Source organism: Homalodisca vitripennis, chromosome 5 (genome assembly GCF_021130785.1).
Source record: "Homalodisca vitripennis isolate AUS2020 chromosome 5, UT_GWSS_2.1, whole genome shotgun sequence".
NCBI classification, from domain to species: Eukaryota; Metazoa; Arthropoda; class Insecta; order Hemiptera; family Cicadellidae; genus Homalodisca; species Homalodisca vitripennis.
Genome location: NC_060211.1, coordinates 77,068,673 through 77,086,629, shown reverse-complemented (window position 1 = coordinate 77,086,629; position 17,957 = coordinate 77,068,673).

The following is a 17,957-nucleotide window of genomic DNA, read 5'->3' as shown; positions in this document are numbered from 1 at the left end:
GAAGGCGCTCTTGGTTACAACATTTCATTCATTAAACATTAAAGATGTTTTCATCTTAGAACATTCTTGTTTGTCTCTTGATATGGATATGATGTATTATGGCATTAGGACATTTGTCTAAGATTTTCTTTATCTTACTAATAAATAAAGTGAGGCATTTCAATATATGATACCTTTCGAGCTTGTGTTCCAAATATTAAATGAACAGGTTTAATATCCTATAAAAGTTTATGTTCGTATGGTAATCGTAGCTCTGGACCTGACATGTTTTAAATATATGCTGTCAAATATTGTTTTCGACTAATTTACTTACTTTTTAAACTCCGTAATGGTCTTTACGGATGACAATGTATGAAGTACTAATACAATTACATTTTAATATAGTACTACAAATCGTATTAATATTATAATTAATATCAGATCATAAAGTACAATATTTTATTGGTATTTTACCGATTATAACGGTAAAAATAGGAGTCAGCAAATTTATGAAATAACCATGTTTATTCTATTCAAATGCTTCAATATCAAATTAACTAGGGAATATCTCTACTCGCTTGCTTCGTTGGTATTTCATCTCAGTACCTTTACGAGAATGCTTCAACTAAGCCTGAAACATCGAATACCGAGTCTATATTTTGCGGGACACATAACTTGTAATAACAAATCACCTTTAACTGAAAATTATAAAACAAAAAACCGCACAAAATTTTTCAATGAATTAATATTTCTTCTACAAAATGACGTATTTGGAAGTTTTCTTTAGCCTGTAAATATTTAAAAAAATTTTATTATTATATTGCGAAGATATTAATTGCTATTTTATCAGGTAAGGTATATTATGCATAATGGGTAATTATTATTAAGTAACACATCTTCTTTTTGGGAGTCGGTGCACAAGCATTTGGCTCGTGGTAATACTGAGTTGTATTAAGAATTTAATATCTACAAGATGCTAATATTTGCAAATTGCTAAATAATCCATCACTAAGAAACTCAAATGCAAGTGTTTTTTTAAAGATATTTGTTTCAAAGCATACTGTGCATTTGATTATGTATTTCAACCAAAATTTCATAAAAGTTATATTTTACAAATGATTTTGTGACTAAAGTTTTACGAAGTGGTTATCTCTTAACAAGGTTTTATGTTTAACGTTTATTTCCTCTAAGGTGTGTAAGTCTTTAACACAAAGAAAAGGGATTTTTATAAATATTTCTATAGAAATATCTCAAATAAAAGCTTATATAGTTTTATTATTATTTTTAGGTGTTACAAATTTTAGTTAGCATGTTGTGAATTATAATCCCAAAATATAAATTGATATTTATTTATTTATTTATTTATTCACGGCAATACGCCAATTACAAAACTAAACACAGTTTGCAGATGGCTGTCTGCAATAATAAAATAAAAGCCATCATGACTACAATTAAATTATGGATAAATATATAATAAGTAATATTAACAAGATTGTATAGTAAGAAGCTAGATACTTAATGAAAATAACAAACTGGATAGATGAGTGACACTAAATACCAGAAACGAATACAATTGATTATAACATAAGATAGACAACGAAAACACTAATAAGTAACATTAACAAAATTGTACAGTAAAAAGCTAGATCCTTGAATGAAAATAACATAACTAGATATATGAGTAACACCAAGAACCAGAAACGAAAACAATTGATAACAACATAATGATAGTCAACGATAACACTAACAGACTATGAAAAATTAACAATACATACTAGTAACTACTATAAATACGTAACAACTTGAACATACTACGGAAAAGATAAATACATAACAATTTAAATAATTAATAACAGAAGATGCCGAATACACAATAGCCTAAGAGACGATTAAAATAAATACAATACAATAAACAATAAAGACAGATATGAGCCTTGTTAATGAAATACACCCGAAATCAGTTAAATGCCGCTGTTGTTTAGTATTTCGATTTGTTTAGTATTTGTTTAGATTTCGAATAGATTTCGAAAGTCAGTGCTCTAAGGATAGGAATAAAGTCCTCAGACTAGACTAGAAGTGCTGTCGTAGAAGAAATCATAGTTCGCGGAGACCAGATTTCCAAGCCTGTGCAGACGAGCCTGTGATATTACATCAATTAAAAAATATGATAATTATGAGAAAATCGTGACATAGCCAAACATTATAGAATTTATAGTTCAAACCGCAATTAATGCTTCACTGCTATCGTTCCTAGACTGAATCGGTATTATAAGTACACGTTATCATTAGCACAATCGAAATTTCTTGGAACTAAATTCATGACAGAAAAATAGCCTGCCCATTACAAATGCATATTAATGCCAAAGAAACATTTAAATGCCTGGTAGTGGACTGCGTCATTTGTTTGGTATTGCTTATAAACAATGGCATACACTAATATTAAAGGGACAGGTCGAACAGCCGTTAGTGCGGTATCACCTGTCATCAGCTGACAGTCGGCACTCTGTAAATGTATTTGTCGATACTCCTTTCAACTTTAATAAGAGTACTGCCTTTATGAGAGACATAAAGTTCTATTTTCAGTTGTAATTTTGACTGTGTAGTACATATATAAAATTATGATAAATGAAATACATTTTGCATTTATTATAAATTATCTTTCTATTTGTACTCATGGTCTCTATAGATGTAAATATTTCGTCACTCACCTTAGATGTGATGAAGTAAAGAGTATATTACATAATACTTGTTAGAGTTTCAAGAGCAATATGTCAAGAGCATAAACAAGATCATTATAAATTACTTCTCAAGAAATAGTGGCTTAATCGTAGGCAAAATAAGCTTTTCAAAAATGTTCTTTATATAATCATGCATTAATTCCTGCAAGTCAGATATCTCTTCACCTAAATTGCATTTTTTATTTATAGTGTGGGTGTCTCTGATTTCGAAACAATGCGAGGGGTGCGGTTGTTTGAGCTCGTTCGTTCCTCGTCACCGATTTGTTTTCAGATCCCTTCAGGAGCTAAACTTAACACCCTTCCCTTCCACTGAATATGTCATTACTCCTGAAAGGCTGAATCATAAAGAAGAAAACTTGTTTATTGATTAAAATGTATAGTTTTAAGGACTAGATCATTATCTAGTTTAATGCATATAGTATCATCTTTCATAAAACGATTGTCTCCTTAATGTATTAATTATTTCAGGTAGAATGGAGCTAAAACCTATAGCAAACTGTTTCAGAGATGCAGGACCATTTTTGTATTAATACTCGAAAATTAGTTTTTGACATCAAACAAGTATGCTGTTGACAGAATTTCATGTATAAACATATCTAAAAAAAAATCTGGCTAAATAGGTATGACTGCTTAGTAACCCTACTGGAATTGAAATGGTTCTAGACTTAAAACAGCAGGAAAGATGTTGATATATAATATATTAATGTATGATATAGCTCTTTGTAGCATAGAACCTTATATTGGACAGCTTAAAGCTATGTACATACTCACGCAAGAAATACATATAAAAACATAAAAAAACTGTTTTTGCTATTAACTTTTATGTTCATAAAGTACACTATGTTCTATGTAACGTAATATTGAAATATTGTTACTTATTATACACTGTAAGTGTAAACACCATTGCTATGAATCTTTACGATGTGCTAAGGGTATTAATATGTCCCAAACACAATGCACGTTATAATTCGTTTACATATCGGGTATTAAAGAAATATTCGAGTTGAAGTGAGTTCTCGGGTTAGTATAAAAAGGATTTGTAATGAGATAATTCAAAGTATTCCATCATCTTTAAAACAGGACTTGTAACAATACAGTTTTATTCTGAAACAATATATGTTGAAAAACATATAGTAATACTCAATCGAAATATTTGTTCCTAATCCTTTATAATAGTCATCCAATCTGCAACGTGTCATCTGATTTACAGCTGTACAAAATTACATGACCAAAATTTAACACCAAAACCTAGTTTTACCGGAGTGATCATTCTCATTGACAATAAGAAAAAAATAATAAGGCTTGAGTGAAAATCGATGTTCAGCTTCTATTATGATGATGCGATATCCGTAATATCATCCTAGCCTAAAAAATTTGTGAATTTATATAAACCTATAACTGATTTAAATAAGAAATAACATGATGTATTTATGAATAATTATTTAAATTTCTTCATTTAATATATCTTAATTAATTTACAGTGATAAATACGGTATGTTATGGCACAGAGTGCTGTATATACAAGACGCTCGCATGTCTCAATGTGATAACATCCACCCGCTCGGGAAGATAAGTAGGTTGGTGGATAAATCGATGTATGATTGAGGAACATTGCATCTGTTTCTGGTTTTTATAGTAACTTAATTTTAGGTAATACTTATTATAAACCCATCATTTACATTTTGACAAGATATATTCACGCTATAAAATTAGGAGCATTTTGGTGTTATAGTTATTTTAATTAATTTCAGTTTACTACTTTCATATTTATATTTAAATTTAGGTTTATATTGCCTTTGTGGAATGAGTTTTTATTGTAATCATTACGATGTGTGGATAAAACTTTTTAAACTAACCAAAATTACTTCATATTTTATAATTTTTTAAAGTTTTTCCCATAACAATTTTCATTCTATCCAGGTGTATTGAGATTTGTTTTCTCCATTCAGTGTTTAAATTTAAGCTCTGGATTTTACTTTATTAATAGTCGCTTTTTGTATTTTCATTTACAACATCATATCCCTTTTCTTCGTCTATAAAAATTATTAAATTGGAGTCACAGAATTTGTCGTAATTTGTCTAATCTTTCAGTAAAAAAGATACATTCTTATTAATTAAAGCATTATTAGAAATTATATGATTTTAATTTCAAAATTTGTTGTTCTTGTGTATAAACATATTGCTTGTGATTTTGCACTGTAAGGAATGGTTTGCCTTTGCTTAGATTATCAATTTGCTAGCATAAATCCACGTCTTTATTGCTATTATGTATTAGGTTAGTTATTACCTGAAGAAGAGATCAGATTGCAGATCTCGAAACGGAGTGTTACTGATTTCTTCTTTCACTGAACGATGGCAAATGTCCGGAAAAATCCAGGTTCCTCAATGTCAAAATGTCAAATCGGAGTTTATAAATGTCATATTACGGTTTAGTATCAAACAATCGTCAGAAAATTACAGATCCGCCAGACTTAAAAAATATAGACCTCAGTTATACAGATGAAATTTAGTTTAAGGCAACAAAGCTGAATATGTCAAAGCCCTAATTATGAAGTAAAAGCACCGTGTTAGGGTCTAAATATTGTGCATACTGCTCTGTGTGATATTAATACACTGGGTTATTATGGGTTCAACAATTGGTATAGGGCTTTATCCCTTAATACCCTAAATTTGAACGAGAGAGCAGCATGCAAGACTGTACATAGTACATAATTTACATACTCCTGTGGACATATGTCTACACTAAGCTTTAAAGGATTACGGTTAACTTCTGCTTGGCATATATATCACATAACCCTATAGTACAACGATATAGTTAATTATATCCATACTACACAATGGAAGTCCATCAGCAGTTGGAATTGAATTATCTTAACCTTTCTCTGAGTACCATAGCTAATATATTGTCCAATACTCTTTCTCATAGTGGCTGCATTACAGATTCTTCAGTTCGTTCCAAATATTACTCGATCTTATATATCCTCAATATCGTATTAGTTAAGGATTATACAATAGAGTTTCTTTAGATTCTTTGTCCACAAGTCAAACATAGAGGTAAACAGAAACAAAATGTTGGCGTTTACCCAAGTTTTAAAAGTAATTATTGACTGCATCGGAAGTGGATATTGAAATAATACTAAAAGGTATATGAAAAAGTGTCTTTCGAAATCTAAATATAACTCCCATTAAAAACCAAAATCGTATTTTATATGTAAAAATAATAAAAATATTCAACATATCGGCGGGAAGTAAACTAACGACGTAAACGGCCAGAAATGAGTTATATCCACGAGGAAATTGTAAGAACGGCAGACAATTCATCAGCGGTTGGTGTAGGCCATTTCGTCACATTTGTCTTGGTCGTTCATCATAACGTGTTTTTCAACAACAACGTAACGTTTATGAGACATCTCCATCTCATTCATCGTTTACTTTAAAAAATTATCAGTAAGGTCATATGAAAGAAATACTTTATTTTATTTCAGTTTAATGTAAATATAATATCATTTTTTACGATGTAATGTTAACTATAAACTGGTATTGATAACCCGATAATGCACCTATAAATGTTATCGTTAATTGGTCCGTCTGTAAGATAATACTTGATAGAAAGGTTATGGAAACACTAAACTTGGTAGGTAGTTTCCTCTTGGTCTAACGGAGAACCGTATTGCTGTGGGGCCTGACGTTGTATTTTGTCCGTTCTTTCTACTGTATATTCCCTTGTTTTGCTATTTTATGGACTAAACAATATATTATACGAGTAAAATATAATTAAATTTATACTTATAGCATTTGCAAAGTACCAAACTATGTGAAGGGATATATTTATGATAAAAACCTTAATCGTATTTTAATTCTAATTTATAACTTTATACCGTGACTCAAAATGATGTTATACACAAAGAACGTTAAAATTCTATGTTGTGTTTGGAAAAATACGTTGAAAAAGTAGAGATTGTTGGATCGCTTTTCCCAAGTTTCGGTTCGGTGGCTGTTGTCAATTATGAGTAGCTACAGCTGCGGCTGTTCAAAGGATATCCTATTCGGCTCTTCCCATTGCCTCTGTGTAGCGTTGGACTAAGAAAAAACTAAGAAAAAATCCCACCTAACTAAACTACACTCCAATCAACACAAGCAACGTTTTTTGGTTATTGGAATTTGTATGAAATCTACCTAAAACTAACTAACATAAATATGTTATTACAGGTCAGATGCACGTATTAAACATCATAAATCATTCACAGTTACCTGTAGATTTCTGTTTTTGTAAATAAACTCGAATTTATTTTATAATATAAAAAGCAACGTTATTAAAATTCGAAGGGAGACTTTTCTCCAGAGCCAGGAGAGGTCGTATTGTCCTTGGCCGGTTGTGACAACAATATAAAGTAGCCACCTGCTCACTTTGCTCTATCCGGTTGGGACAGCCATAAACTTGCTCTAATAAAATTTCTGACAATCGGGGCAAATGGTATATATCTTTATCGCCAGTTCCCAGGTGCACGTCTAAAGCAATCTCTTTCAAAATATCTATTTTAAATTTTTTACGAAAATGTTTGATGTTTATTAACATGACCTTATTGAGTTTTATTTCTTTTTATAGTCAATACTTAAAAGTAATTTTAAGTTCTGATTTTAGAAAAACACTACTTAAAACTTTTAATATTTTTCAGGGCTTTACTTACACGACTTGTAATATTTTTGTATTTAAATCATCCTTTTTAATATCAGTATAATAGTTCAATTTGAAATAACTAGTGTATTTTTAATTAACAGTTGTGAGTCAACATAAGAATCAATACGTGTGACAGGCGGAATGAGAACCAAAGGAAAAGTACCCAAGTGAAAAGTTAGGGTTTATGTTGTATAATTCCGTTAGTTATAACCAATATTCAGCGGTCTAATGGAACTGATAATCTGTTCTGACTCAGAGCAAACAACTTGCTCACTTAATAACAACGAGATTAGGATAATACCCCAAGACAGGTAAATGTGAAACATGGTTTTAGAATTAATTTATATTTAATCAGCGTACTTTGCATAGAGTAACATAAATTACCTAAAGTTCAATAATTACTTAAGCCTTTTTCCGAATACGATAAGACCAACAAGGAAAAAATAATTTTTTGTTAATATCTGGCGAATAAGCTTAGCGCCCACAGTGATGGGGCCAATACATTGATTTGACCTGTCTCTCTTTACCATTTTAAGAATATTTGTGAGGCACACATAACTAACTACATGTAAGGTCGAAATGTGTCAATTTATTTTATTTTGCCTAAAATCTCTTCTGATATCTACAACTTTAAATCAGACAATTAAAGATTATTTTACCTTTATATATAATTCAGAAGAATTGCAGGTTGCCATGTGATGTAATAAGGCCAACTGCCCCTTTTCTATCTGACCCAAAACCTTATTTTATGCGTAAGCCTTATTTTAATAACTACACTGCTACAGACTATTCAGATACAGTGTAGATTTTAGAATCCTAGAAAGTGAAAAGATTGTCCTGTGATGTTTTGATTTCATCACCCGAAACAACAGTCGTCACAGAGGAAGCTGTGAGGTTTATAATGTTCATTTTTAGATTAGCAGTTTTATAATACGCTAGCTGTCCCGTAATAATACATTACAATTTACTAAAACAGTACTAACCAAGCAATGTGCACTTAAAGTTTGCTAAAATGTGCAGTTAAAAGTATATTTTGACAAAGAGTTTTGTTTTCTTATCTAGTTGTTTTCTTACTTTGTGTCAAAAATCGGTTGGAAAAAGATTGATATAGGAATTGGTGTTACTGCAAAGCTTACTCTAAGCTTTTAAAACACTATTAATGCAAACAAATTGAAGATTTTGGTTCAATTAACTAAACATATTGTTGTACTGTCGTAATACTATGGTTACACAAAACAGTTGATTATATTTAACAGGCTCTAGAAATTATTTCAACCGTTATATTTTACTGCAAAACCTTTCGTTGGCATTAAAAAAATGATTTTTTAATACAGATATAAAACATCCTTTATTTTAAGTTGTACAAAAGAATACCTATCTACAAAATGTCAATTCAATAGGTTCAGTGGTTTCAAAGATTAGCGTAACCGTACATTATGACATGAGATTTGTATATATAAACATACTATTCTTAATCTATCGTTACTTATATCCAGATCAATCGAAAGAGTGTTCCTGATGAGATATTAATACGAAATAATTGCATAAATAAGAAACTTTAATGACGCTTATACATATTTAGCCTTTTAAAGTTTTTTCATACAACATATTGTGAAAGAAATTTTACCAATTGCAAATTATGAGTTCATTGGCCATATGGATTATAATAATGTATATAATTTGATATAAACGATAGTATTGGTATGGCCGAACAATACCAAAGAATAAATGTTTAGTTTTGTTGTTGTAGCTATGGTTTTAGTTGATTTCTTTCATCATTCTTTAAATTGACAACATACAAATACAAAATTACTTATTGCTTGAGACATAATTTATATGTATAGTAACAGTCAATCTTATTACAATTAATTTAAGCCACGTTAATAATGTTACGCGAATTTTACTGTTGCATAATCAAATATGTTTAGTTAACATTGTAAAACTGTGGTTTCTATTAATATTTTTAAATAATTGGTTGCCTTGCAAGACAAACTGAACGTAAAATAGCAAGGTTTTACTATTACAAGTATACAGATTTAATACAGAAAAATGATTAAAAATAATCATTAATGATTCAAAATCTCTCCATCCGTATAAAACACATTATTGGCAGGTACTCCAGTCGCCTAATGAAATCCACTCGGGTAGAAGCTGATTTTATGGCATGAGGTAATTTATAAAATATGACTGTGACAAAATTGTGACAAGTGGCTTCAAGTATGAACAGGGATAATAAGGTAAGAATAGACATTTCTTTACTTTACCGATATGATTGGCCTCTACTTAAACCAAGTAGAGTAGATTATCTCACAACACATGAGAAACCATTGGTTTAGAGCAGCATTTTTTCCAGATTCTAGCTGTTTAAATTACGCAGAACATTCATGATTGAACACCAACATTAGCAACCTATAGACACTTCTCAGTTGCAGAATCAATACACTCTGACAAATGGAAGTCTCTTGTAATCAGCCGGCTGGAGTGTGTGAGACTGGGCCAAGATAACCCTGTGAATTTAATCAAGCTAGAATTTCTAGATGTAGTATCAGTTACTTGTAAATAAACTGTTTCTGCCTCAAGTCAAATTTGTTTGTCTCATAAATCAAATTTCTGACGTAAATAGCACGTTTTTATGCACTGAGGCGTATAAGCATTACTCGCGTGAGTTATAACAAATTACAAAATAATTTGAACAGGTACTCAATGTATGACAGATGTATTTTACAAACACTTCATATGCGCCCATTTATGATACCTAATAGGTTAGAATTTCAGTTTATCGCCAAAACATTATGGTTTAAATCCTTTTCCGATTGGAGAACGTTGATTTTACAAGAGAAAAAATAACCTATATGAGTTTATCTTATAGGTTATGTAATGAGATAAGTGTAATGAGTTAAATGTTCCCTGACTATAGTTTCAACCCGTTTAGAAAAAAATTACAACAGCTTGTTTAATAATGATTAAGCTATTAATGACTAAGAATATTAGGCCAGACTTACAGTTCTACTACATTCTAACATTATTATAATTACGAAAGTGGCTTTGTTTTGTTTGTTTTGCTTTCATACGTAGGCCTAATCATATATCGAAAATCCTTTCGGGTTATGCCCCACTGGTCTTTCAAGTTACAAAAATTTCATCTTGTTGAAGGAAACAGGATTTTTCCGGACATTTGCCATCGTTCAGTGAAACAAAAAGTCAGTAACACTACGTTTCGATGTCTGCATTCTGATCTCTTCTTCAGGTAAATAACTAACCTAATACATAATTACAAACTAGGTTAAAATAAACAAAATCATACCTAAGCGTTGTGGCACGCCTAAGTCAGGAATCACAACAACCATTTAGTGTGTCAACTTCAGTAACTCTAAGACAAGCACTTAATAAAAAAGTATAATCTAAATACATATTAGAGGCACATTTTCCACCTAAAATTCGATTAAGGAACAGAATGAAAAACAATGTTAATTTGGAATGAGGGAAACGTTTCCAAATCTTTCTAATCTTCCATGTTTGTTTTACCCCTTTAATTCCATATTGCGCAAGTAATATGATATTGAATACTAATATATGAAATGGCTAAGCTTGTTACCATTAGTCTGAATTGCAAGCCTAGTTTACGTAGCTGCCATATTCAACAGAGCGGCGTCATACATTCCGACATAGTTGTGTTACCATATAAGGAACGTAAAACCGCAAATAACAGCCTTAGTTTTAAATAACATGGTAAATTTTTTTCTAACAGATTTATAGTATAATTTATTATTAGTTTATTGTGAGTTTGTCATGTACTTAAAAGAAAAATAGAGAACGAAAAGATTTAAACGATAGTATTAATTTCACGAAGGGAAGACATTTAACTATTTATTTCCGATTTCTAGAACACTATTTAATATTTAATTTGGTAAAGTCAGCCATACCATGTAACAGTTTATGATAAAAAAATAATTTAAATATATATACATATAAAATTTACAGTAGTTGCTATTGCTATTTTTATTAATTAATAACGATTTGAAAAGAACAAGACAACATTTTAAATACTTAAAGGTAAACAAATATTTCAACCCAATATAACAAGAATTCATTTCGTTCTCTTTTTCACGTTTAAAAAACTGTAACGTCCTTACGCATGATACAATCCTGCAAATTGGTTTTACTACGTTGATTGCTTATTGAAGAAAACAAAGTAATATTCACACTCTATCTGACACTCACAAATACGAGAATACCACTATTGAGCTCAGAAATTAATATATGTTACTGTCAGTATTATGTAGCTTTTGTACGTTCCTATATATACCTGTTCTGGAACATATGATAAAATTCTCATTCACCGTTTCCTAAAAGTTTAAATAAAATCCAGGCCACTACTCTGTTTCCCCTTGCTACCTAAATATCCTAGCTAACATGTTCTTTTATGTACCCGACAGCAATAGTTGGGTGGGTTAAAATTTTAGGCTAGATGTTCAGTACTTCATGTCAAAAAGGCGGGATCAGGTTGTCGGACTCAATCCTATGACCGTGCCTTTGCATCTGATTTCACAATACAGGTTCAATAGGAGAAAAATTATATCTTTTTCCATAAATTTCAGTATGATTTTTGGTGTTTGCTTTGCGAGGTCACTTCGCGTCGTATCAGTGACGACGTTGTGTGTTATTGATGTGTCCCAAATATAGGATAATAACAATAATTTACTTAATATTCTTATACCGGATTTAATTAAAAAAATGGATTATGCAGTGCATTTCATTTTATTTTTTGTTGTTCAATGATTAGGTTTTGCCTCAGATATATGTAACTAGTTAAAAATTCATTAGCATTTTTATTTTACGGAGGTAAGAATATGTAACTAATTTTTCTATTTGCTTACCGTTTGTGGAATCTAATATTAAAAATGCTGAATATTATAATATTGTTTGTCGTATTTTCAATAGTTTACTTCATTACCAATACTTAATCGATTTGATTGAATTCTTACCTTATTTATCTGATAAAAGTTTAGTTGATATCAACTTCCTAATTTTTAAAAATTATTTATGATAAGTTGTTTGTACAATCCATTTAATTTTCAAATTGTATTTTTCTGTTTCAGAGATATACAAAACGCACTTTCTGGTTTTAACTTTGTCGTGTGTGGTAATTCATGTGTATTACTATTACACGTACAGTAATTATAAAACCATAATGAACTTCATTTTTTCAGAAGATGAAGTCTAGCATTTAATAACTTTATTTCAAATGTGATGAACATAATAACAGATAATGATATGAATGATTAATTTTATTTTATATAAATTTATTGGGAAAAAGTCATCATCTGTCATCGTTTTCTACTTTTGACATAAAAATCCAGCTTGAAAACAATAATTTTACTACCCTTTTCTTCTTAATTTTTTATTATATTTAACAAAAAAATCCATCACTAATCTAATCGGTACATAAATTAGCTTTAATGCTTTTTATTGTTCCTAAGTGTTAGATTAAACTTAACCTAATAAAATATGCTTAATAAATTAGTCACTTTAGCAACGTGAGTTGGTATAAAAGAGCAAATTCTATAAAATACATAATTCTTTAAGGTCTCCTTTTACATTGCAAGTCTTTTAAGACCAATATAATAATGTACTGGGATGACAATATAACTCAAATGAAACGTATAAATTATACAGATAAATTCTTCATGTGATCTGTTATTAAAGGTACATTTATTAAAGGTAGGATTGAAGTTTAAGTTATCTGTAACCATAATAGCATTATAAAACGCTTTAAAATTATCCTAACGAGAAAACTTTATAATGAATCTACGGACATATATAAATAATCTGGATTAAATAAGCGCTGTGCGGTGAATAAATTGAAATGATTAGTATCCTGATAAGGTTATCACTCAAGTTTTCGGTTAAATAATGTCTTAAAAGAAACTATTTCGTGAAGTGTATTTTATCTAACAATTCAGTTTTATCTCAGCCATAAACTATGTCTTGTTGATTTATCTTCTTCAAGTGTCTTAGTTTGAAAACATATCCACAATTTGATTAATGATAACCTGTAAAGAAATATGTTCCATGTTTTATCATGTCTGTTTCCTAAATATGCAGAAAGGATTTATAAATCCTTTAACTATTTAAAAAAGTTTAGATTTTGAAATTTATTTTGCATTTCGGTATTCAACAGTACTATAGTTTGTGTTTTATTCTATCTCTAAATAATATTTAAAAAGTTGGCTTAAATTAATTTAGGTGACACAATTAATGGGTATATACCACTTAACAGTTAAAGTATTTCGAATAGCATTACATTTTATTTCGTTCCATTGTATTAAACTGCTAAAACATAAATTGTCTAATTTCTCGGGCAAATTTTGGGAATAAAAAGAATACTTTAATTTAAATGTGTTTTGTTTAATCTATGCTCCAACTTAAAATATTTCATATCAACACTGTGCGGCTTTTGTGTTTTTTCAGAAAGTAATAATTGACATGTTATGAAAATTAGACCATATGATCTGTAATATTATTATTGTACATTCACTGTCTATAATAATCGTTGTTTTTCAATGCTCCGATAAAACCATTAGACTATCTTTCCAGAGTAAACTTTTATGAAACTTCTTTGATAACAAAACTAAACATAAAGAATGCACTAGAAGTTTTTATCTTTTTATTGATTGTGTTTACATCACTAATTTAAGAAAAAAAGGAATCCACTTAGTTTTTTATATTACACTTTTGATTAAATATCGTACAATGGCGATATTCCACCACTAAAGGCATATGCAGCATTAATATAGTATAGGGCTACATATAAATTGGTGTAATTATATTCGAAGTTTTGTTACATTCTATTGATACTTGATCAAAAAACCTGTGTAAAAGAAATAAGTATGTGTAAAAAACAGATATAAAAGTAAATGTGAACTTTAGATGAAATATAAAAGAATTTTTACATCCTTTTCGCAAACAAGAGAAAATTCTGTCAACCTACTAAGTGATATGCTTTAATGACGCTCAGCCAGATTCAAAGTTTGGACATGCACTATTCTTGTTGGGTGTGCTTTACCGAAACAGGGAATGCTGGAAAACGTTTCATTTCAGTCTGTCTGTCCTCACGATATCTCGAACAAAAATTGCTACAGAATAAAATATTGTAAGAGGCTTCATTTCTTTATGAGATACACTAAGTTACAGGATGGTAATGTACAAATGCCTTATGGTTTATATCCAGTTTGTTTATAAATTGATTTCTTCTGATATTTTCTCATTTCTTTCACGGTAGCCCATAAGACCAATGTAAAACATATCGTAACGCTAAGCCAAACCACATGGAGTGACATCTGTCATCATCTAACTTACTGTTGCTAATATATAAATAAATCTTCATGTCCATTGGTTTAGTTATTTGTGATATATTTTTCGGACAGCAGACGGATATTTAGACATGCAGCAGTGAAAATTGTCAGCCCCACTATTAATTATGGGATTAATTATATGTATCAGTTATACAGAAAATAAACAATAAATACGTAATTTTTATTGGCCAAGAATTAGCGATGAGTGTAACTCGTGTTTAATATAACTACAACTGATATAAAACCGAATTGTATGAGCAAAAGTGTGAATTTATCGTGAAGGAAGATATCCCGACATGACATTTGTTAACTTCAAATTTTGCCTGATCTTTATTTTTGCGTAAGCAAGAATGAGTTCAATATGTTGCAGGGACAACCATGGAATTTGGCTGGACATTGCGTCGTTGAAGCCTCTCACTAAGTAGACTGACACAATTTCTCTTTTGTTCGCTAATGAGTGTAACAATTTAATTGTCTGTCGTTTTATCTGTCAATAATTAAATGAGTTAAAGACTTCAAATTCGGCATTGAGCCTCAGCGAAGCCTTCTACGCGAATGTTTGTGTGGCGTATACTTACTTCATTTTTATATACTGGACAAGGGTTTATTATATAATTATAAGCGTAACTAACAATGAACTTTGTTCATTTATGTTCTACAATATATAGTATCACATGAAAACAGAAGCTATTTGTTACATTACAAAACACACTGGTTGTTTAACAGTTAAACTAATTTCATATGAAAAGATTAAAATTTGTGTTATGGAAGATATATTAAAGATAACCAAGCTGGTGTTAGATTTCTTAAAATTCTTTCCAATTTGTCGATTCAGAGATACATATTACAATTTTATGTTAACCGCTGGCACATTCAAAGATATAAACCCCTAAATGTGTAACTTTAAAACAGAAGTCAAAATTTTAATCTGACCAACAAATATTTAATTAGTTTATCGGTACTAACTCCCTCGCTTACGAAAGCGGTAGGTGTAGCATAAATTTATAAAATATTATTGCTTCTCGCATTATATATGTATAATTAATGGGTTGGCTCAAGCTATCGCTAAACCAACTTCGTTAGATTAAATTAAATTAAAATACAAAACCAATATTTAATACATATTATTGTGAGGCCTTTCGATATCCAAGATACCTTCATCAGACACATCACAAAATACAGCATTTCGTTAGATTAGTATTGGTTATATAAAATAATAGAATCAAAATTAGTACCATGGATGTTTAAGTCCATTTATGAATTGATTTTGAAGTTCATCCATAAAATTACAACTTAAATTATACTACGGTTCTAACTATAGTAACTTTTACAGAAACAATTCTTTACTATTTATTAAGTAAATAATTTCGAGATACACACTCATATTCTGCAAGGTGAAAACATGGGACTAATTCCGAGCATATTGAGGAAGATATGACGCATCAAGCAAGCTTACGTGTCCCTGGCCTGATATATTCTGGTATATTTCAACATAGCAAAATATTTTTGAAGATTTAAAATCGCAAGGAATCGTGGATTTGTTATAGTTAATAAGGTATAATTTTAAGAGGTAAGCACAAAATGCTTATAATGATAACATTTTAATTAATTGATTCTTAAAATTTTACACTTTCGATATGCGTGAGATAAACGTTATTTTTTACTACAAAATCTTCAAATAAACACCGATTGGTTTGGACATGTCTCTATTTCTTTTCACAAGCAATTCTCAATATAAGAGAATTTAATAGTTAACTATAGTATTAAACAATGTATTATATTCTTTAACTGGAAGTAAATTCATAAAATTGATTATAAGACCATAGATAAGTTTAAATGAAGAACGATAATTAAATGTAAATTTAGCAGTAGTATATTTAAATGCAGTAATGTTTGCGTGTAGACACTCTTTAAACAGTATGGTCTATCAATATTTTAATATTCCTGAGATACTGGAATGTATTCTTATAAAACAAATTAAGTATAAAGATCTATTGTTACAAAAAACTTATTTGGCACAATACTTAAACTAGTTGTAAACGGTACAGTGTAAATTAGTTCATATATTCCTATTTTGGGTTGATATCATGTGGCTGGGAAAGTAAAAGAAGATAAGCCCAAAAGACAGTTCAGCAGTTTAAAGCGACAATTAAACAAATGCTGATGGTAAGGAAGGCCTTTGAAAAAGGCGTTTTGATGAAGAGTCTCTAAAATGGAGCAGGTGGTCTGCATTAGGAATGAAAATGAGGAGTAATGAGTTAAAGCGGTGGTGGGCGTGTGGCAATTTGAGAAGTCTGCCACATTTCCGGGATAAACTATTGAGACGGATGAGTTTGGAAATAAGGAAAATTTTTAAATAAATACTTAAAATAATGTTTAAGAAACCTATACTATCTCGATTGAAGTATATGAATATTCTGTTGATATGGAAACGACATCTATAAGACCGTTTATAGATGAATTATTGTGTATATTTAGTTATATGGTTAATTCAGACTGCATTACAATTTCCTACTGTTGATTCTTAGTTTACAGTACCAAATTTTGATATTTCATTACTTATCACTGCAGGGTTGTATATTTTGTAGTGTAATACTAATTATACGTTGGACTGAAGAAATGTTTCATAATTTATTGATATATAAAAGAATTTGTATACTACACATTTTTAAACAGAACTGTGCAACCATGATTACTGTGTATAAGTATCCTTTCATAGGATTAAGGCGTTGAAGGTACTTACACGCCTCAAACTTTACCCAGCAAAATTGTTTAATAAAAAAATTCTAAGATGTGATGAATCGAATCAGGACTTATAATGAACTTATAGCACTTGTATATAGTAGTTTCTAAAATGATAAATAGGAAAGGACGGTTTTATTTCCGAGTGGGTCGTTCCGTTCGGCACATTTCAGAAACGTCAGCACACTGATTGCCCTATTTTACGGATATTATTACGTCATGTCGTGCCCAGAATGGAGAGAGAGTCGATGCCATCTTGGGTTAAAGGAAGCAATACAAGTTTAACCATAACGATAAAGAGCATTCCATTCCAAACAGGATGGCAAAGTTTGCCAACATCTGAATGTCATAAATCTCATATCAGATTATGCCGTAATAGTTATGAATTAACTGAAAAAAATAATTTAGTCAATAATATAACGTTTGATTGAATTTTTTAGTCATACATTTTTCCCTATTACCATA